Source organism: Hetaerina americana, unplaced genomic scaffold (genome assembly GCF_022747635.1).
Source record: "Hetaerina americana unplaced genomic scaffold, ioHetAmer1.1.p SCAF_2, whole genome shotgun sequence".
Taxonomy (NCBI): Eukaryota; Metazoa; Arthropoda; class Insecta; order Odonata; family Calopterygidae; genus Hetaerina; species Hetaerina americana.
The window spans coordinates 35,281,539-35,305,841 of NW_027286763.1; the positions used below are offsets into that span (position 1 = coordinate 35,281,539).

General features: G+C 39.9%; 1 protein-coding gene across 1 annotated transcript in view; it reads right to left on the reverse strand.

The window, feature by feature from the left end:
* Positions 1 to 22,600, reverse strand: part of LOC139687495 (putative fatty acyl-CoA reductase CG5065) — a 77,396-nt gene extending 54,796 nt beyond the window's left edge. Inside the window, exon 1 of the mRNA XM_071584681.1 lies at positions 22,367 to 22,600. The gene's annotated coding sequence lies outside the window, so the exon portion shown is untranslated. The remainder of the gene's footprint in view (positions 1 to 22,366) is intronic.
* Between the last annotated feature and the right edge of the window lie 1,703 nt (positions 22,601 to 24,303).

Sequence of the window (24,303 nt, forward strand, 5' to 3'; positions counted from 1 at the left end):
TTGCCCAAAAGCAATCAAGTCGGAGTGGTTTTCCCACATCAACGCGCCACAATAAAAGAGACGCCTCCACGTAGGGATCGTGGATTTACAAGACTCACGCCGTCTAAGGCTCACGCGTCACACATTCGAGTCCTTCAGACATTGATTGTGACTGGTGGTTTGGCCCTTGTGAATAGGGACCAAAAGCGAAGGTCTCCCGAGGTCCCAAGATAACACCCATGGCCTAAAGGTGTGTCCGAACAGAAAGAAAATCAACAGTGACAGGCAGAATGCACAGCTTTCGTGTTTATTGAAATGTCAAGTAACTCGTTTTTATGTAAGATTATTTCCTTTAATTATTTCATTAATGTATTGCATCTCTTCAAAATGCATACAACCCAGTTCATAATATAATGGACTGCAGGAATAGCTCTAAAAGATTCAATTCGCTTTCCATTCAATTTTACATGGTTAAGTAAATGTGGAAGTCTCCATAAAGTGCGAAGTTTAGGCATTATCCAAGAAAATCAATAAACGCAGTGGATACATGACAATACTTTATTTGATTACGGTGAGGAAATGAAGCCTTGGATATTACTCAAATGAGAATTGGATTAGCATTAGTATAGGACGCTGACATGAGAGAGATAATTTTCCTGATTTCTGTTATTTAAAGACTCGCTTTTTCTCAGAATTTCACAAATATTTTAAACGTATAACCATCTTACTACGATCTTAGGTCTTTGTTAACAGGAAAAAGGGCCCTAAGCGTAATCAGCTAATGCAGTAAGGATTTACGAACGTCTTTAATGATTGATTAGCCCGAGATCGATTCCCGCGTGAGCACGAACAACGGTTGCGGCTCTTAGAGACTGACCGTGTCACTGAATTTTTATGCAAAACACAAATTACCCTCGAGCTGTAAATAATCAAGTAAGCTGTCCCTTTAATTCCAATTGAATTGAGGGAACAACCTAAGGGTATCTTCTTTAAGGTTTTCAGAGACCATTAAATGAACAATTCAACTGTAATGAGAATTTCGACTCGAAAAACTGAAAAATGGATAATTATGTGGCAATTTAAAAATTCTACGGATACTGTTTTCCCAGAAATGTACATTATTGTAAACAAAATGAGGTAATTCAATAGCTGGGCAAACAAAATGAATCATGGTGCACCTAAAATTGATGACATGGAACTCAGCGAGTGACTGGAACTTTGCTGTGGACGAGTTCAGAAATGACTTACAATGAGTTCTTGATTTGAATTTCAGTTCTGCTTTGCATCCACCACGACTCTTTAGTTGCTTACTTATTTTGTCTCAACTTGTATGTCATAGTTAAATCTTTGGAGCTGAAATAAAGAGAATACAAATAGAAAAATAAAAAAGAATAAATTCACTGAGTTCTAGAATAAGATATGAAAGACCTTAAAGTGAAGGAATACATATGGAGATATGTAGAAGTTAGCCAATTGGATGATCGATAGAAAGTAGTTTCGAATCAATCCTTGAATGTATGACTATTGATGACCATTAGGGCCTAATAGATACAATGATATGGGCTTCATAGAATTTTGATGAAATAGTAAATATATCGATAAGGTCTTTTTTTCAATTCTGTTAATATTCACATGTGTCAATGGTCAACAGTAATATAAATGTGCACATTAGATGAAAGCACGGAAGTGTTATGTTATCCTAAGAATACGTGGAGGTTTCATTTTCAAGTAATTATTACAATGAACTAACCGAGATATTTGAATAACTTAATTCTGCAAATTAAAAGATCCTTATGAGCATAATATTGTGAAGTACAGCTATTAATGTTGATTTGTTTTGTTTTAGTAAGACGTAGATTGAAGTAATTCGAAATATAGAGAAGATGGAGACTCGCAGTTTGATTATATTCCTTCATTTACAGTGCTCGGCAAATCCACACTAACATTGATGGCTTTTTATGAAAATGATAGCCCCTCATGTGACACAGTTGTGAGGTGGGAGATGAATTTTCAAACTGACCCCATATTCCTCACAGATGACCAAGTGGGTGGCCATCACTCAAAGACGATGCTGTCACAGGGAAGAAAGTGAAGAACATCCTATTAGACCGAAGAGCAGCCATTAACCTGATCATGAGACTGATCTTAGTTACGCGACCCGCAATCAAAGCGATGTGGTTATTAAATTTTACCACTTCCGCCCTATTCTCTCGATCTCACCCCAAGCGACTTTTTACTATTCCCAGAACTCAAAAAACCAATGCGGGGTCGAAGATTTGACAACTTAAATGACGTCACTCAAGAAATTGAGCAGAGGGTTTCGATGCAATCTTTTTAGTTCTACAATGACAGCCTTCGAAAAGCCTAGAAACGCTAGGAGAAATGTATAACTCTGCCAATGTGACAATGCAGAAAATTCATAAGAATTACAAATAAAAATAAGTTTCTATCTTGACTATTTTTAACTATAATTTGAAATTTGCGATACCCTCTTCTTTTTCACATGATATCAAAAAAACAAAGGCTTCGTTTAATCCTTGAAAGATTTACTACATGACTAACGGCATGTTGAAAACCAGGAGCGAAGAGAGCGACAGACAAATGAATATTCCTCATTAATCAATCCCTTCCCTTTCTTCTCTAAATATTTTACAGCCATGGCACTTTATTCCGGGGTATATTACATAAATATGAGTTTGTAAATTCTGCAGATTTGAATATCCGGGTTGACAAAATAAATCATGGTGCCTAAAATTGATGGCAACATCAAAATACATGAAGGCCGCTAAAACTCTCTTGATCCTCCTTCCTTCGAACATGAGCCATTAGCATGCAACAAATGAATCAAGAACCTCGCTGATTACAATATCAGGAATTTTTTTTTCACCAGCCTCATATCAGCAGTTGACTTCAAGGAGGATGGCCCGGTAATTAGGTTTTGAATGTCCATCTCGTATAACCAATCTCTGGACCCACTGAAGCGAGACGAGTAGTGTGACAATTGCGGTAGGGGGGGGGTGGTAGACAGGACAGTGACATCGCCTCGCCATATCTGTACATCACTCATCAGAGTCCGGTTGCACGTCACTGTCTTGAGTCCCGCTGCAGTGAAGCGGTGCTGGGATGCGCAACAAGTGTGGACCCGGCTCAAGGTGTCCAGTGGTTTGGCAATGGAGGTGAGTGAGGGATGAGAGTAGGTAGGGGTGGGCCGAAGGGGGCATCTTCCGGTCTCCTATCCTCTTTGCCCCCTCACTCTCTCAGACACCGACATGATGCCCACGCGCAAACCGGTAGAGCAGCTGTCGATCAATCATGCACAAACAGCTGTCGCCACCTCAATGTGCCGCTTGCACACGAATCATGTGCATCTTTCTCACAGAGACGATGATTTTCAGGTCGCAATATACCATTTGATAAGTGTCCACGAGGAAATTTCGGATGATTTTCAGCACAATAGCACTGCGATCCCACATCACAGGCTACACTTAACACAACAAAAATGCGTCCTTCAAGTTTTCGGAGTTGTGGCAAAGGATTCGGAAAGCAAAACCATCAAGTTGTGGCTTTGTGTTTCTCTTAAGTTGCATTGTGCGACTTCAGGATTGAAGTACTTCTCTGTTGTTCTTGAAGCTTGCTGCAACGCGGGAAAAAAAGAGAAACTCCCTCGAAGCCACGAAATGCTCCACTGGAAGCGAAACACGAAAGCCAGTTCCGCAGAATAAATTTATTCCCGAGCAGCAGGGAAACGGCATTCGCTGAACTGAAAAACCACGATTGCCATTTCGAAGCTGAATTGGCGAGATTAAGAACGAAGAATGGTCATTTTTTCCCCTTCTTCACGCCATATACCTATATCTGTTCGTTTTCCAATATGTTACGATTTTCGCAAATCAGTGACAAAGGAGCAAGATATTTATTCCAGATAAGTTTAGTCTTTATCTAGCGAAATCGTACCCGGAATTATATTCAATTTTCACTGAAATAAATGAACGAGGCTTTGTGGTTACGGCAGAAGCACAAATCAAATATGCGTAGTCAGTAAAGACAAAGCTTTTAGTAGGCAAGATACAGTAACTGGATAGAGAATAAATGTCGATTCCGTACCATGTGCGTGATAGAGGTGATTTAATGCGAGAAGAGCTGACCGCATTTGGAGGAATCGTTTATTATTTCATTAGGTGCTGCTTCGGCAACGTGAAATTTCCCTGGTTTTCGTTACAGTCCGTCTGTTTGTTTATGAAAGATTACTTCTCTGCTAACACGCAAAACAGTAACCTAATGTTTGGCATTAATACAGATGAAAATTTAGCCATCACAATATTTATTTAGGCCTTTCAGATAAACTTCAAATGAGAAGGTTACTGCATGATACAGAATGGGGCTTGAAAGGACATCGTAGTGAAATTAAATTCTTATTGAAATAAATGTTATATGCTTCTATCTAATACGCAAAACTCTCATGATAGGAAGTACTTCTTTCAACTATTGCATTTTCCCCTCGATATTTCGTGGTAAATATATAACCAAGCCGTCAAGATATAATCTATTTTCATACCGTCAATTGAAAGTTAATTTAGTAGTTTCACCAAAACCTCATTTTGACGCTAAAATTAGGTAAAACACTATTTCCCGGTAATTATTTCAACAAAGTTGGTTTTCGGTTTCATTTTATGCATTAGGGATACATACTTTTCAAAAATTTGAAAACACCTCAAAATAAAATAATGTAGGGATACATTTATTGCCGTAAATTAAATGTTGCATATTCTCGCAAAATATTTAAACATATTATTAGTGTAGTAGTCACTGTACACCTGTAGAATCTACCTTCCAACAATGAGAATTTATCTTAAATTTTAGGGATCTAATAGTAGCAGTGTTAGTTCGGTCATTCCGGCCTGAGTGCAGGAGTGTCTTGTCTCGGAGTCAGGTGTGAAGTCGTCACGTGACCCTTCCGACTGTGGGTATAAAGTGTTGAAAGAAGAACACAACTCTGTAGATAAGAGTGTACATACAAGTAATGGGAAAATGGCTGAAAATTCATAATGCGCGTACCAACCGGCATACAGGTTGGAGGAAACCGCTTTTACATTCGCAACAAAAGTATATCACAACATGTTACAAATATACTTTAACTATCAAATTTAGTTTAGAGGATTCCGTTCTTTTTTAAATACCCTTTATATAATAACTACCAGAGTACAATGTAATTTTCAATCAGTTTCGCCAACTGTTGGTTTGCAATGCGAAAACTGGAAAAAGCAACTTTCCACTATTTACTGTGCGAAGTAAATTACTTCCTACTAACTCTAGATAACTCTCTCACATACAAGGTCTGTTCAAAAAGAGATAAGACTGTTTGAATAAATACTTGAATTTTTTAATTACCCTTAAATTATGTGATTGCCTTCAAAATACTGTCCTTGACTGCCAATACAACGCTCCCAACGTTTTTTCCAGCTTTTGAATGCCGCCTGGAACACTTCTTTCGGGATAGCCCCTGAGTCTGCGGTACATCATTGTTGGACGACTTCAATAGTTTTATATCGGAGTCCTTTCAAGGTGAATTTCAATACAGGAAATTAGAAAAAGTCCAATGGAGCAAGATCCGGAGAGTAGGGTGCCTGGCGAATCATCGGTGTGCTGCTTTTGGCCAAAAACTTGGTAACAATCAATGATGAGTGCGCCGATGCGTTGTCGTGATGAAAGCATCAATTCTTGTTCTTCTACATTTCCGATCTCTTCCGTAACATGACGCGTCTTAACCATCTCATGACCTCAATATAATGCTGCCATTTAACGTTTTTCCTTTGGAGACACATTCATAATGAATAATCCCTTCCCAATCGAAGAAAACGATCAACATCTCCTTCACGTCCGATCGTGGCATCCAAGCTTTTTTGAGTCGTAAGGAAGTAGGCTCCTTTCACGGTGAAGACTGGGCTTTAGTTTCAATGTCATGGCCATAAACTTCGGTTTCACCCCATATGACGATTGTTTTTAAGAAGTTTCATTCGTCGGTCCAAATTTGGACACGACGCGTTGCATGCCCTACATTTCTTTCAAAATGGTAAAGCACGATCAAACTCTAATTTCAATTTCATTGGCAGTCTCCCTGACAGTTAACCTACGGTTTGCACACACTAAATCATCACTCGGGCGTCGTTTGCTAACGTCGATGGTCGTCCAGTTCTTAGTTCTCCATCGGTCGAGGTTTGTTCAGACTGAAAGGTACCTACGAAAACAGTGCCCGACTGATTCATTTCCAAATGCCTCATAAACCATTGCATAAGTTTCAGTTGCACTTTTCCCGAGGTTAAAACAAAATTCAATGCCCTCGCGCTGCTTCTCTAACTCCCTTATTCTCACCGACACAAGAATGTGAACAGCGTGTGCGAGCTCAGGCAAGAATCGCTGTTGTGCGGAGACAAGTCGAGATGGAGCCACAAGCAAGGCAGTGTTTTACTTCTCACAGACGCCGCGAGAAGACCAAAACTCAATAATTGTTGTTTGTCAAGCAGTTCGCACGTAGAAACACCAGTCTCTTCTTATTTTGCACAGACCTTTTATTTCTAATTTTGCATATGTTTTCCCAAATAGTAACATGCTAGCTGGTCACACACTGTCATTTCTTCATTCGCCTACCTGCTCTTGTTCCCTTATAATTGATCTTACATCATATTCTTTACTTTGGCTAGCGATGCATCCAAAGGCCGCCAGAGACGCGAAGCATAATTCAAGGGATGATTTCTTTAAGGGTGTGTGTATTTTAGAGAAAAAGGGGAGGCTTGTGGTGACGAGGGGGGGGGGCTATCGTGGGAGCAGCACACAAATCCCCGAGCCGTTGGGGTGGAAGGACGAGACGAACGGACGACGTCCACCGAACGTGTACGCTCAGGGCGTCACCCGCCCGATGAGGTGCTTCTTGAAATGGTGCTGGTCCGATAAAAGGTTTTTTTGCGGAATTCATTTTTTCCTACTTCTTCTTCCCTGGGAGAAACTCTCTCGGGAGGGGTGTTGGCCGTACATCATCCTACCCGGCGAATCGAGTTGCGAGGGGGAGTGAAAGACGGGGGATGAGGAAAATGGTGAGATGGGGAGTAAGGGATGGAGGGGGGGGGTGTGTGGAGGGAACGAGAGTCGCAAAGACGGAAATAACTTGGAAATGAGTGACCGTCGATGGCGGTGGCGGCGACGCCTCAGCCTCTCCCTCACATACACACGCTGTTCCTTCTCCGCTCGGATGAAAAACATTCCGCCGTGAATGCGCGTCTCTGGAGACGGCTTAAGTGGGAGATGGCGTAAAAATGGAGAAAAAAAGAAGACAGCGAAACCATCTACGCACATCGTGACGAAACCATCGTCGGCGATCAATACACTAGCTTAGTGTCCCTCAATTCTAGAACGATTGAAGAATTGTATCGGCATTTATATCGATGCATCAGTCGTATTAGAACCATTCCATGTTTATTTGCATCGGGTGCGGTACTTGTTTTGCTTCCAAATCGATAAATTCCTTCTACCAGGGTTCTCTTTGTTCCTGCCACGTGTACTCTATTCCATAATTATTCTAACCGTGGGAACTATAGAAAAGCTGATAAACATTCTATTAGCCATTTTAAATTGATTAGCATGTTTAATTTGCCAATGGATAATTTGCCATGCATATGGATTTTTGTATGGATAGATTAGTGAGGATATTTAGCTGATAGTGTTGAACTAGCAAATGGCATAATTATGCTATCCCAAAGTTTTATTTATCACAGTGAAGAGATGTTTCTTGGATTCAACAGCATTATAACTCAAAGTTTTGTATTTAACGTAAAAAGAAGCATATTCGCTGAAGCCTCGCATGTCATTAAAGACATTACGAGGTTTCCTTCCTCTTTGACGTTTCATTCGTATTTTAATCGATTATATTGGTAGAACACAGAATTAATAACAACATTAATTCAAATATAAATTCAAAATAATGTATTAGCAGCTTATTTATTTCAAAAAAAATACGCACGTTAGCCGAATGAATAATAAATTGATCATCTCTTGATTCTTTTTGCCATGGGGAAAATGGAAGGTAATACCACCCTCTGAATGTATCTAGAACAAGCAAACTCCATACACTAGTCCATTAGCGCAACCTTCGCCACACAATCCCCTAGTCCAATAGGTCTCCTTTTTTCTTTCCCCTTTCGCTGCATTATTCTAACTTCTTCCCGTGACGTGCCTTTCGAAAATCTTTCATGACTATCGCTGGCTTAGCGTAATATGGAAGAAACTCTACAGAAATTAAGACATGCACGCATATGAGACCGTATCACGACGCCATGTGCATTTGAACGACGGAACTTACATTAATCTCTCACCGAGGGCGAATCTCAACAAACATCCGAGTTAGGCTACGTCCATGAAAGGAATTGCGCGCCGGTTGCGAACCCTTTGAACTCCTCTCCCAAACTGTCACACTCCGTCGCGATAGAGTGGTGCCCCCCTCGTAACTCGTAACATCCCGTTTCCCCCGTGTCAAATGCCTCTCTTTTCAATAGTTCGGCCGGAATCATTTGCATTAGTGTAATGACTGCAATTCATTCGAATTTATCTACATGGCGACCACGAGATATTTGCGCGTCGTCCGCTCCCTGAAAGAAAGTCACACGCTTACAGATCAATCTTAAAGAGGAAAACTGGTGAAACAACATGAAAGTAAATCGAAGCATCCTCTTGAAAAAAAAAAACACGCAAACTGCAATGCCAACAAGAAAGGAAATGCTCCCAGGTCAGAAAAAGGTTATTAGATGGAAACATTTTCTATTTAATTGAACTTTCCCTAACTCCAATTCCCTTCCTCCCCCTACTCTCACTTCCCTATCGTCTCAAACCCTCGCAGTGAGTCCGAATTCCGATCCTCCCAAAATGCTTAACATCTTTCGCAGACATATTATATTCAAACAAACAAGCATTCAATCTTCCAAAGGATTTACTGCATTGAAGAAGAACATGGAATAAAAACTGGTCGAAGAAAAATCTCTAATGGCCACGATTGAATCTGACATGACACAAAAAATGACATTCCTAAGTGGCGTGGGAAAACAAAAGAATGCAACAACACTCACACGTCCCGGGTTTGTTTACCGGAAAATGAATTCTGCACCAGAGATACCCTCAATGCACACACCCCACATACATGTGTGGTACCATTCCGAGGTTTCTTGGGAACCCCTTCATGGATTCCTCAAAACACTTCAGACAGATCCCTGTTCGGGTGTTTTACTTTTTTCTTTCCCGCGTGTCGCTATGCAATGTCTACACGTCTGGCGGCATATGTTGTAATGGCCTGTGAAGAATATTCCCCAGCTTTTGTTGATTTTCTGTTAAGACTCTGCGACCTCACCCGATCTCACTCAATACATGGACATATCGTAAACACTGGGACCGCCAATGGAGTTCCTTGTAATTCTTATCTTCAAGTAGAACAAACATGCCCGTATACATGCCAATTCCTTTCTCTGCTCACCGTTTATTTGTTATCTCATGACATAAGAATTATCCCTGGGTTTCACGTAAAAAAAAAGAAATTAGACTTATTTGACACGTTGCTGTGTGTGTGAGGTTTGTGCAATGATTTATAACATGACGAGGCTAGTTTTCGGTTTTAAACCATAAATGAAGGATCGTTTCATGATTTGGTGAGAGACAATGTAGAATTGACGGAGTAAAGGTTAACTGATAGCTTAATAATGATTGAGGGACTGTTCTGCATCTGGGTCTATAAAAATTCACCTATCGCTGGAAAATTATGACGTTAAATACCTACTATGAAATTTAAATTTACTTAAAATGTAAAAAAAACGCCATTGTATCACATACACAGAAATTTTGAATGTTGTACATGTATTTGGCAGTCATCAGAAAGGAATTATTTTAGGAAATATAAATTAAAAAGAAAATTATATATATATGTATACACATGTGTATATATATATATATATATATATATATATATATATATATATAGAGAGAGAGAGAGAGAGAGAGAGAGAGAGAGAGAGAGAGAGAGAGAGAGAGAGCTCCTTCTTTCCCTAGGTGGTTTGGCCAGCGAAAATTCGGAATACGTGGGAGTTTTATTTGAATGTGTTTTTCTGTGTTTTTATTCGTTACTCCGTTTAAATTATACATATAGTCAAAATAATAATAGGAAAGCAATTTTCACGGGGTAACTGGATAAACTGAAATGAGAGTTCTCACAGTCTATACGAAGCAAACGAGACAGATAATTCAGAAATATTCTATATGCTAGAGTTTACTTCGAACATTGAGGGGATAACTAAGACTTCACATTTGATCGGTAGATTGAACTATCCAGAAAAAATTAGAGAGGCTACAGTGCTGTTCCATTTGTATACTTCGTTCTTCCTTTGAAAAATTCCCGATGGAAACAAAACTCTTAAGTTACGCTTCCCAACGATTGTAATTGAAAATACTTGTAGTCATCCACTTACAATTTTTGAACACTTCAAATTTATCCCCAATTACAAATGTTGAGACTCGTATCGGAAAACCTCCTGCTACACGCCCCGTGAAGTCTTGCTGGGTATGACGTAAATGCATAGTTAATAGTACCTCGTATTGGTTTGGGTCGTGGCGCACAAAGTATACTCAGTATTTTATCACCTTCTAGTGTCCTCTAAAGGGTACGGATAAGTTTTCAAGGAGATAGGAGTCTCGACAATTGGATAAGAAAGTAGGGCAAATAGGAGGGTACAAATGGTGAAGAGGTCCACGGGTAGCAACGTTAGTTCATTTCTCTTACTCCGCTACAATAGCGAAGGATAGAAAGCAAGCAAGCCGCTAGCCGGGCTCAGCTGCTCCCACCGGGTCGTGGCCGAAAGTGGGTCAGTTCCGAGCCCGGATTACGAGGCATCTACCTGGGAGGGAGGTTTTGGAGTTAGCATCCCTGAAATTCTCCCAGTAACTTCCTCAGAACATCGCATACTACGCAATGATGTCCCTCCTTGCGCCGATTTAAACGCAGGTGAAGATATCCAAATTACGAGACCGTATTACCATAAGCAAGCTAATTGGAGGGTAAATTCTTCGAATCGGTCGTTAAAATTGAGAACCGTTAGAATTTGTCTCCGCAAGCAGGAATCTATAATTTTAAAGACTGTAACCGTTACATCTTGATGGCCCTCGAAATTCTAGAAAATCAAACGTTTATCAATCAATTCATCCTCCTTGTCCTCAAAATAAGTCTATGACCGCAGGTTTCAAGAAAACATCGAAAACACCCTGACGTCGACCTTACGAAGAGTAAGGAAGGCAAATATTAATAGAAACCAACTCTTTTATATTAATTTATATTCGATTACTTCCAGTAATTATCAACAGTTAGCATAGAGGTGCAAATGCTAGAATATCTATTAGTACGAGGGGATCGAGATGGTGCGGGGGCTAACGTACTGGCTTCCCACCCAGAGGGCGCGGGTTCAAATCCCGGGGATGTTGAATATTTTTCAGAGGTATCTCGATCCCTACTTGAGGTGCTTTGTGGAGGGCACTTAGAGTGAGTACACCGTCCGTCGGATGGGACGTTAAACTGCGGACCCCTTGACGCCTTTCGTAAAGAGTAGGCTAATGTCGACGCCGGGTTTCTCTCCACCCTTCATCCTTTCCTGTCCATCCCCTATGGCGCAAATGACCTTAGCTGTCGGTCGCCTCCCCTCAAAACTACTACTACTACTATTAGCATGAACTTGGACTTAGCGAAACCAACATACTATATATTCCAAACTGTATAGGAGTAGCTGTAATTGTACAATTGAACCAAAGCTTTAAGCCTTGCTTATACATCGGCTACCAAGGGTCTTTGGTACTGGACCCTCCACTATATACCTTTGATTTCATGGCAATATAATACTCATGGCCGGAGTAAGAGTAAATCACGACCTTCGACATCCACCGAATGTGAACCCACGAATTCAGGCACGAATTTCTATTCTCGTAAATTTTATAGTGAAAATGGTTCATTAGTAGAAGGGGTGGAACTTTTTGAGATCGATACTTTTCATATTAGATTCGTCACATGTCATGACAACTCTTGAACCCCCTCGCCGCACGCTCTTCCGGTGGTTTTCGGGATATTATATATGTATAAAGGTAGACAGATGGAAACTCCTACTGCATGGTTTCACGAGGAGTGAAATGTTCAGCTTTCAGTGTTTATGAGTTTTAGAAAATGTATACGTAATGGGAGGTATAGATAATCGTTAAAATAAATCTACTTGCGAGTTAAATATGCATTGTCAACCCTTGGCTCGGTGTAGTACCTCCTGCATCACTTCGGTCTAATGATTCATCTGTACTGAAAAAAAATTCTAGTTTCTACGATCCCGACCTTCGTTCAAGAGGCGAAGAGCAAGAATCTGGAGGTGTTCCAAGTTTTAAAAAGAGACTTTAGTGATACTTCTTCGTACTTCGAGTCAACGCATTACATAATAAAACTTCATTTTTTTTGGTAAATTTGGATGCCCATCAACACTTCCGTGTTTTCTTTGCGTGAAAATTTTTTTGCGGCTGATGTTTCAGGCACATATCAAACGTAACATTTTCCAATTCTCTTTTCATTATATCATTCAGGATCACTCCCCAAAAAGGAGCATTTTTTTAAGGATCGCAACGTTCCATTTTTGGATTCACCATTAATCCAAAACTCAAAATATATAAAATTGTCTGTTCCCTCCGTCTCAAATAATTGCTCAGAGTCAGCAGTTGTCTGTTAGTCCGAAGGTATTTCTGCATTGATTAGCCTCATTATTGTTCCCATTCACTGTATGCTAAATATATATATATATCTGTATACGTATACGTGGAAGAACTGTGCTCAAAATCCCGGCCTTGGAAACATTTTTCGCTAGCGATCTGTATTCTTCTAACTTCCCCCCAATCCCAAAGGACATCACCATGGGACCCCCCTAAGTACCGTCAAAAGAGCTTGAACCCTTAACCTTAAGGACCTTCCGTATCCCGCCTATCAGGGAGCCTTCTAGTCATGGAAAAGCCGCTGGAAAAAGTGTGTCGACGCTCAAGAGATGCACTTTGAAGAATTTTGAGGCATTGCAGCATTACCTAAAACAAATCAATTTTTCCGAAACTGGTCCCGATACTTCTTACACCAACATTATATGACACACACACCTCCACACGTCCATTCTCTAAGGTAAGTAACAAAAAGAAGGGGGAGAAGGGTAACAAAAAATCTAGGAACAATTTCAACAAGTTTAGGCAATATTCACATGTAGCCCATTTCTAATTTCGCAGAGGTGAGTCTTCGTTATGAAAATTCCAACATGATATTCATGAAGTTGGTGTAATATGTTCTTCTTAAATCTGTTCTTTTATAAAATTATTACATTAATCACTCAGGAACTTTAGCCTCCTCGGTTCGATAGCACGTGAAAACAGAATTTTTTTAAAATGCTCTCGGCAATTTGGGGGAAAACAGGTTTATATCGTCACTACCATTACTCATAGGATGCCTTTAGATGATGCTCTTAGTCAGGCTACGCCCATAGTGTTAAAGAAATGTAAAATGGGTATTTTAAAACGCAGCCTCATCTCCGTTGACGAATATTATTCCTTCTTCGAAACTAGAAAACACAGGAAATAGGCTTAAAATATTATGCTACAAAAGTTACATCTTTGAGATAATTGTACATAATAAGAAGATATTTTTATTTAATCTCGTCATACGCCCCTGATATGTCTTGCTGTTAAATGCGTAGATCAAGCATTAAAAAAGGAAGAACAAGGAAAAAGGTTCTAATTATTATTTTACGTTCAAGCAATCAGGGTTTTATATAGTCGTACTGTGGCGTAGGACGCTAGTGAGCAGAACGATCGGCTACGGAAGCACAAGGAGGGAATGTTCTAACTCGGGTGAGTCTCAGAACACCCCCAGCTGAAAACGTGTCCTTTCTTGTACAATAACTTCCTGGAAACCGTCGAATACTCAGGTACGGGGTAGGTGCTGTCACCTCCACCCTGATACGTGAATTTCGCACACCATTGGCTCACTTCCAGATTAGCTCTATATTTTCATATCAAAGCAAACTTCGGTTTGACAACTGTTGATTTTTTTTCTTTTTCAATGATCACTCGTCGACATGACAGATTACTGACTGAAAATAGCTTGTATCATGAGAGTCGCGATTCAATTATAAGTCCACAAACTCTTTCCGCGAAGTTACGCCTTTCCGCTCAGCAAGCACAAACACTTTCATTTTCACCAATTTACTTTCTCTGAACTTTGGCCTTTTTCCGCCCCTCTCACTTCCCCGCATGCATAAGAGACAAGCTGCAACCAATTTCCGCTTCTCATCTTTTATTATTATTTTCACTTTCATGATTTTGCGACATTTGATTTCATGACCGTTAGCATTCAAAGAAAGTAATGATACTGCATCCCGAAATAACTTGAAAGAAATGATCCCATTTTGCTGGTTGAGAGTAGGCCAGGTAAGCGTGACTGATGAATAAGCCCAGGGAAAATCCCAAACTCCCTCAAGCACACGAAAATTCACACACACGCCCTACAATGTGACGCCCCAGAAAAACACTTTCTCGGAAGGATGTGCCGAAAGAGTTTTCTTTTTTTTCGTTCAGAATTTCCATAGCCTGCTTCCGTTGCGGTTGCGCAACAGTATTAATTTTTTTTTTGGCGTGTTAGCGAGAATGTCCGGGCAACCTCCTCCCCCTCTCCCTTCAATCCACCCACCCCGCTCCCCCTCCTCTCACCCGTCCCTGATCCCGCTCTCCCCCTCCCCTCCCACACCTAATTGCCATATCTGTGTCCAGTCCAATCTCAGAAGTCTGCAGTCCCATCCCACGTCCATCCACTTTCATCTCCCCCTCCTTTTCACCCGCTCCCCCGTCATCCCAACCCCTTTCACATGCATACGCATCACCACTTTCTCTTCTTGAGTGAAATTTTATAACCAGTTCGAAAGGAAGTCTTCGGAGTTGGACGCCAAGTGTGAGGGGTGTATTTGAATTATCGTGAGGAAGTATTTCCAAGCTGAGTAACGCTTTTACGATACGCCATGGCGGAAAACCAGTGAAAATACACGCCACAGTGCGTAAAGAAGATTGGGTAAATTATAGTTTATCAAATATTATGATCTTGAAGTTATTGCAGTAAGTTAAAGAACTATTATATAATGATCGTGATGTTTAGTGAAACACAGAAGGAATACACGTATCACTGGATAAATAAACTGAATGTTCACAAAGTAGAGCCTCAAACCATGAAATTTGAATATAGGTATCTTTAAAATTGTAACATCGTAGCCATTACACAGAATGTATCATCAGGTCTCCTGAATTACCATCCCATGCTACTAGATAGCATTCAAATTCAAATTATTGGGACTTATACGTATTTGATATTCTTAGGCATATAGCCACAATTCTAAGTATCGTATAAAACTGCCCAAATATTTCATTTAATTTCATTAACTAATGGTTCTTTTTAATCATTACAGTAAATAATATATGAATAATGACTATGCTAAAGATAAGAGACCGGGACAGTTGTAAACTCACTTAATATTAATTTTAAACCTATGTAATCGATATTACAGGATCTACACTCAAAGGAAAAAAATATTGGGTTGGATAAAAATGAGCACCATTATATGTATACTCGTTCGTAGCCAGAAAATCTGAGAATATTATTGCATAATAAAGCTGTCAATTTCATCCTCAATTAATGCTTATGCTACTTGCTCATTAGTTATAACTGATAAATGTCAGATTTACAACTCTTTCTTGAATTTAGGATATTGCGTAATATTATTTCTGTTTGCTGAGGTTGAATTTTACTACTGCGAAAGCAGGGGGGTCTCCTTTCATTGCTGACAACTCAATAGCAAATGACAAGTGTCAAACGTAACAACCACGAGATTTTAAAATAAAAATATAAATAAAATGAAAGTAAGACCATTTCACACAATAGCTTAAAGACGATAGAGCCATGTAACAATGGACCTTAGAATTCTAATCTTTCTTTTTGGACTAAGAAAACTTTCAAAACATTACACAGAAATAGGGGTGTCCCCTTTAATATCTCTTGGTGTGTCTGTTTCTTACCGAAAATGTATCATTACGATATTAGCCAACTAACATTTTTTTTGCCGACAGCCATTTATATAACGTAGCCATGTGATCTCTCTGATATAATGGAAGTCAATGGCCCATCATTCATAACATTCTGGAAAGTGTAAAACACTGCAAAAACCTTAGTGTCATGTCACTCCAGAAGTCCTAGTGGTAGGCCTTCTCACCTGGAGATATTAATATATTTTGTCAGATTTTGGAATATTTATTTATTGCAGAGCAATATTTTCTTCCTTCTAAATTGTCTTGGACGAGAAATAATCTCGGCGGTCGAACTACGCTAAACCTCACTGGTACCGGAGTTTTCAGGAATGAGTGTTATGAGTTCCCCTTTATTCACAATTCCATTTCGTTGCCATTTAATCGCTTTACACTGCTCCTTCATAGGATAACCAAGTAACTGCTAACTATTAAGATGTGTAAATAACGTAATCATCCTTTTAGAAAGAAGGCTAAATCAAAAATTTCACAAGCTAACCCCCTCTTCAACGGATAACTGTTCGTGAGCCTATCAGTGCGCTTAATAGAACGCTCTCACCCGTTGATCTGCAAATGCAGATTCATAAACATCTTTCATCTTGATTTTTGCAGAAGACTTCAATATTCACGCACATTTACCAACCCCAACAGGTAAGAGCGGGCTTGCATGGTAATTGTAAATTGCATATATTTCTCAGCAACAGTGAAAAATAATCTCTGTCACCACCGGATGTTTACGCTATAAAGCCGATTTCAACTTCGTTCATTAACCGATGCAAAGATATAAATATTAGAGTACTTACTAACACGAGGATACTGTAACCATTTCGTATTATAAATCATGATAAGAAATGTATATTGAGAAGCAAATGCACAAACACATATATAAATATGTGTGTGTGTATATATATATATATATATATATATATATAACACAGTAATCAACCCGAAGGTCGGTTTGGTAGGTGATGGTAGAAATCACCCTGTACTAAGCCCTATGCGGCGTGTGAAAATTCACACATCAGGGTAGGGGGGCCAGTTTCTTTCCCTGTGCCGGTTATGGTTTCCCAGGAAGATCTGGTACCCGAAAAATCACAAAGCTTGGGTGGAGCGTCAGGTGCCCAGAGAGACTTGCCTGGGAATCAAACCCCGGCCCTACGGTCAATAGTCCAACGCTCTACCCCTTGACTAACGCGACCCCCCCCCTACACACACACACATATATATATACACTTGTGTGTGTGAAGAAGGCCTCCGAGAAGGCCGAAAGCTTAAAAAATCTAAGATGAGGGTGTCCTTTAACGTGTTATCTATTTTATTTTGTATCCTATTGTGCCGTCCAAATGTTATATTGCTTTCGTGAGTGCTTTAATAACCAAGTCCACAATCAAGAGTTCAAACAAGATATTTGCACTCATGGGAGAAGGGAAGTGACTCGTGATAGGTCGACAGGGTTTTCAAAAATGGAATAAAAGGAGCATTTTCGAGATCCTTTTTCATCATAAAGCAAAAAAATAATAATGTTTAGTTAAATTTAACGATACTAAAGTGATAACAATAGCGAAGGGATATGATCAAAGCTGACTGGAATAAAAAAATTACAAAAGAAAAAGTATACTTGTGAAAGATTCTAAATTCACCAAGTTTTACCAAATTTTGGAATATTTACAAGGCATGTTCAATCAAGAACAATCACAAATGTTTGTCACGTGATTTATTGTGCAAATTATTCAATTTCTGAATTCTTAGCTTAGCATGTGTAATGTACCTATTCTACTAATTTCATTGTTTCGACTTGGGTATTGCGTGAGAGGCAGACATTGTTCTTTGAAACATCAGTTCACCTACGGCAAGAAAGGAGGTAGCCTGGGAAGCTACAATGAAATGTTGTTTTTGCCTGAACAAATCATTCGCCGAAGCCTATGTAATGTTGTTATTCTAATCTACCTTATACCAAAGCTAGAATATAGTTTTAAATGTTAAAAAGAGAAGACAATTTCAAAGGAAGGTGGAACAGGAGCTCGAGTGACTGCTCTTACGGAGGTAAACATTAGTATCTCTGCTGCCACTGAAAGAGAAGATTTTCGCGTAATCTTAAGGGTACTAAAGAAATAATGAATATCGGGTGTCACACATACGCACCTCGGTAACAGAAAAATTGCACATGCGAGTGTTTGTGCGCGGTGGATTCCGCGAAACACAGTGAAAGCGCGGTTATCTCGCGAAAATCAATGCAATGTTCGTCAACTTATCTATAGACCAGATCACCCCATGCGGCTGTTTTCTTTACCTAATTCCTAGAAATGGCTTCTTGGATTGTCTTTAGCATTATCGAAAAATGGTATGGGCGAAATAAACATGTGGCAACTACTACTGGGGTGAAAACAATGGAACTCGTACCACACATTACGCATTTAGTTAATAATATAATATATAATTAGATTTTTGCACAGTCAATTATGGAATCAGAAATATTTTATCACAGTTTATTGCAGAGCCCTAAAATTCTTTTGGTGTACAGGAATGCCTACTGAAAAATTACCTCAAAATTCCAGCATCGGCACTTCATCGAACGCAGATTACAACTTGTAACGAACATGTATTCAATGCTTTTGAACTTGCTGGAATCCAAATTGGCCCCCTTCACAATCGTGCGACCGATGAGGTCATCGATGGACTAAGAAGGTAAATCAATACCGGCTCTCTCTGTCTCTCTCTCTGAAAGCACCACACAACAGAATGCCATAATATGAATTCCATGCATCCGAGGTAACTCTGTGAGGGGCTTTTGAAAGATATGTATCTCCTGAAATAATACGGTTTCAAATCTGCCTGCCACTAAAAAGGCTAAAAATCTCTTAAAAGTAACATTATAAGAAGTGCATTTATATACGGCCGTGATGAGCAAATTTTAAGCCGCACATTGAATACAAACGCTCGATGTCCATGAAGCCAAATATGTAATTATACATATGCATAAGTACATTTTTATGCATAATTGACTGGTGCCCAAACACTCCCTCCAATACAACATTGATGCGGCTCGCGACATATTGAGTAGGTGCAGATGAGTTCGAGGAATTACAGCGAAGCCGCCCATATACGTAAAAGATTCACGCGTGCCATTATTTATTGAAATACAAATCGGAAACTGGGCGTCAATTAGTGGAGGATCAAAGATGGAACTTTTCATCAGCAAATTTCTAAGAACAACTACAATTCTTCGATAGACCTTAAGTGGGCGAGCCCATTGTGATTTTCATTTGGGACCGAAGAAAACAATACTCTCCGCACCTGCTGCCGACGGGAAATGCTCAAAGCTCTCTATCGACCTGTTGAGCGCGCAGGCACCCTTCTTCAATTGCTAGGGCATGGCGCTGCTGAGCAGAATAAATAAAATAAAGAAACATGAATACGAGTATGTTTCGCCGCTTCAAGTTTAGCTGCGGATGTTTGGGGCATAAAACCTTTCCTGGTATGCCTGCGTGGGTACCAAGCCACACACGACCGCAGTAAAAAAAGCAAAACAGAACGCGTCGAGGCGGCAGACGGGCGTCTGTTACCTTTTCCCACGACTACGTGACGGCCGGCATGATGGGGGCCAAAGGGCGAGGACCCTGATTCGAAAGGGCATTGCTGCCGCACCGAGAGATAAGGAACGTCTCTGTAAATATACGTGTTCGACTTCATCGCATCACGGGGCGACACTTTTACCTGCTCTCGCCCGTGTCGCCACGGCGTGAGCACGGCGGCGGTTTAAATCGTTCCGGCATGGAAGTAATAGAAAGTTGTTCCCTCCCTCCGTGTATCCGCGCTGTTCTCCCGGCTTTCAACCGTAGGTCTGCGGAAAGAGAACCGGACCAGAAGCGCCAGTGTGGAGAGGGTGAGACAGGGGTCACTGCGCTGATAAGTTTTAAGTGCCTAGGATTATGCTCCAAAAACAATGGATTACGGAAATATCACTAGAGCAATTCGTCGAACTGAACGCATGTGAAATCAGGTGATACTTTTATCACCTGATCACTTTTATTACGCTTTTTAAGTTTTAATTTTAAGCCTATAATCGCTACTCTACTGTTACACATATGCTGTTGCATCCTCTACGTTTCATGAAACCCTGTCAAGAACAGATAAATGCTCATCTTTACAAAAATGTTAGTTTCTTTGTATCCGCAATCAAAAGAAAAACGATCAACCATGACGTGTCATTGATACTCAAGTAACACAATACTATATCAATTTACTTATATTTCTTAAGATCTGATTCTTCTTGCAATACGACTGAATGAACGGTGTAAATGGGTGAAATTTGCTGTACGGTAATATCGCTCTCGGCCGACAAAGGCTGAACGATGAAATAAAGTAACTCGGTTCTTATCGAAAAATGCGATAAGTGAACGCTAGGTGTCATAAAGATAGTTTTATGTACTTCCTCCGCTCGCGATATTAATACATTTACAACTATACACTTCGGAAATAATATCTCTATATTCGGATTGACGCAGTTTTTTCAGCGTACTCTGCAAGTGTACATCGGTTTAGTCCCCTTGGCTACTGATAAATGAGGGTTCTTTGAAGGTTCTTGCGTGGACTAAAATTCTTGCCCATTTGTTGACAGAAATTTGTGAATCACTTATGATGAACTCCGTGGTGCCAACTCAGAGTAGTTTTATTAGAACGAGGACGAGATGTAGATTATTATGTAATACAAAAAAGTCAAAAGGAACAATTATTGGGTATCGCTCTCTCAAAAATCACAATCACATGGACGAAAGATATTCGGGTTTTTTTTCTCCCGAAAAACTACCTCTCAAAACTAGAAACTTACTCAAGAAAGATTTGAAATTAATGTACCACATAGAGGTAGTTACGACACCTCATCAATAATCACGATATTTTAAATGGGATAAACGAGATTGCTTTGGTCACAGTAATTTTGAGTATTTTCTGTCATTCACCTACACCTACTTCAGTCAGACACCTACTTCTGATATATTACGTTGCACATAGCGAATCTTATCACAGGGGTAATTGAACCAGTATGAGGATCTCTCCTTTCCTTTCCTTCAGAGCCCTCACAAAATAACAACTAATTTTCCCTTCTTCCGGGTCTCTTATTCAATGACAGGCACACTTAACAGTTCCGTTGAGGTGAAATCATGCTTAAATGTCCCGGGAGATTGTCAACCTACGTCCGGAAGTCCTCATTCATAATGTGCTTCAATTAGTAAAATGAAACCATAGAGAAATTGCAACATTACCGCGGCCGAGTATTAAAATATACGCTCATCAAAACCTATGAAATAGCACGACAGTTGAAAATTATTGTGCCATTACACTATACCGTTTATTGAAACTATTAATCATCATCACCTTAGTTCAAAATGAGATTCAATCTTTCCTGGTTTCAGAAGAGACAATAGAGGAAAACATGATAGCGAGGTGTAAAACTTTCCTTTTGAGTACCTGAATGGATAAAACCAATTAGAAATTAAACTAGGAAAACAACATTTATCTTGATCGGGATATAATATTTTCCTCAAAATCCCCGCATTTGTGAATCCACCAGGAATTAGATACTTTTACTAAATATCCCGCGGTTACTCGGAAGTTTTGCATTCGAGTCAGAACGATGGAATAATAGTTATTGTATAGTGAGCACAACATTTTGGTAAAGGTCAAAGGAGCTAAAGAATCGTCAGAAATCATGCATCCCTAAGATTTTAAAAAGCATTCCTTAAGTAAAGATTAAACATAGCCTCATGATCAAGAAACTGGGATAAGGAATAGTCATGCCATTCGCTTTATATGATACTTCAGAAATGCAAAATATCGGCAGTACTCGATATCAAACCACTCTTCCTTCCGGATAACCAACAGAGGAGTAAACATTTTTGGTTTCGTTATTTTTTAGCATCCTTCATCTTAATATTTTCCGGGTTTTAAATATTACGTCACTACCCTTTCTCAAAGTTTGAATAATCCTCGGAATGATGCAATGTAAACGCGTAGACTTAAGGAAGGAACGCCTGTAGACGTCACACGAAATGCCGGTGGGCGTCAAACGAACGCACTCCACGTGGAGTAAAACACCTCGCCCGGCTCCTCAGCCTATATGCGCAAGGGTGAGGGGCGACCAGCATTGGAACACAAAGCCACTAACCAAACCAACTGTCGGTTGCGTGGGGTCGAGGCGACCCGAGCAACTCAGAAATAACAAAGAAATCTTCCAGCTTACCTCAAATCCCTGGCGTGGGCGTTCAATAGTCGCATAAAACCGCGTCTCCCGAAGTCTGGCTACTCCTTTCCTCTCTCTCCTATCAAGCCAGTGAGTCGTTAACTCCCTCTCCTTGGGGTTCGTAACACAAAAGTCGAGAGGTCCACGCGAGGGGCAAGAACCGAGCGAGTGAGCGGTTTGACGCGCATCAGCGAAGACGAGAACCTTTGCGAAGACGCCAACAGTGCTTCCAAAAGGAAGGGCGGAAGTCGACTGACTGAGGGAGAGCTCGCTCGGGTGAGGAAAAGGAAGGAAGGTGGGGTAGAAGAGGGAGAACTGGAAGGGTGGGGACGCGCAGCTGGCTGAAAAGGGGGGAAGGTTGGCGCTGAATAAAAGGGCGAAGCGGGGCCCTCGTCCCTTTCCCTCTCGCCTTCCCTTTCCCACACGGCTCTCCCCTCTCTCCCGCCCCTACTACCCTAAGCCCCTGGCCTAAAAAGCGACCTTGTTCGGGGGTTAAAGTCGCTGTTAAAAACGAAACGCGTTCGTGAAATGTCACCATCGCTTCGGGAAGGCCATTGGGAAAAGTCACCGTGACACAAGTCTTGTCTGTCTTCTCGAACCCCTTGAACAAGAAATATTGTTACTCAACACCAAGGAAGCCACCCTAACCGATCATTTGCTTTCTTTTTAATTATAAACAAGACGTGATTGACTTATGGTATTTTTTCCGTCCCACAGTTTGTTGAAAGCGTACTGTCATTGCTCTCAAGATTTACGCAATCAATTGCAATGAGAGACGCGCGCTACCTTGGGATTTTCAAAGTTTTTCGGCTTGTTTTTATCTCAGGGGTAAGTTGATTTCCACCTGAGAAGAACTTTGAAGAGTTTTAAACCTAAGTGTCCCAATCACGGTGGTGCTTGGGCGTGATCGGGATACAATTCAAGAAAGAGAAGTCCAAATTAAGTAGGCAAGAAATTAAAGTAAACAGAGTCATTATAATTCCCAGGCAGAAAAATATCGAAATGTTTTTTCACTCCGAAATCATATTGTAATAACGATGTTTCTGTGACTCACTTGGTAAAATATTTTATCTTTTAAATTTGATTATGCATATTAGGGGTTATATTTTAACTGAAAGTTTACTTTCGAGAGATATAATGTAAAGGGAGATTTAAGTGGAGAAGTTAATTCCAATATTTGGCATTTATTGGGCAACTTGAGGGAAAAGGGATTGGACACTAAAAAGGCCAGTAAAGCAATTGTTCGCAGACGAGTAAAACTATAAGCAGTTCAGAGTCGTTTAGTTCATCGATTCCATTATAATGGTTGTCATTAAATTAAATAGCCAAATTTCACGCTAATCCAACATTCTAAACAATATTTTCTTAGTGCGTATCCTTGAAAATTTCCTGGCATTACCATTATTGCCAGACGAATAATACAATCAACAGCTCAGAGCAGCTAAGTTCACCGATTCTTTTATAATGGTTGTTTTAAAATTAAATTTTAAAATTCACGCCAATCTTAAATTTTAGTCAATGTTTTCTTAGTGCAGAAAGTTAAAAATTTCCTGGCATTACTATTATTGTCTTGCATTATATTGCGCTTCATTCAGGGTTGCCACTAGAAAAAATAATATCATTGACAGAAATGAATATGGTAAATAACTAGTTGCTTCGTTGATTCATGAATTTTGAAAGCAGGCATTAAATACACAGATTTGATTGGGCTTAATTAATTTTCCTATTGTAAAAGATATGAAAGGTGGATAATAAGAGAGATGACTTAACCCAGTGAACGAGTTCGTAAAAACTTAAAACAGCCTTCCAGAAAGTATCTAATAGTAAACTACTAACAAACAAGAAGTCTAAACATACATGTACATAAAAAACCTGGTCTGAATTAAAGACTATTTTACTTGGCTAATACAAAGAATAGCAATAAACAGATGGTGTTA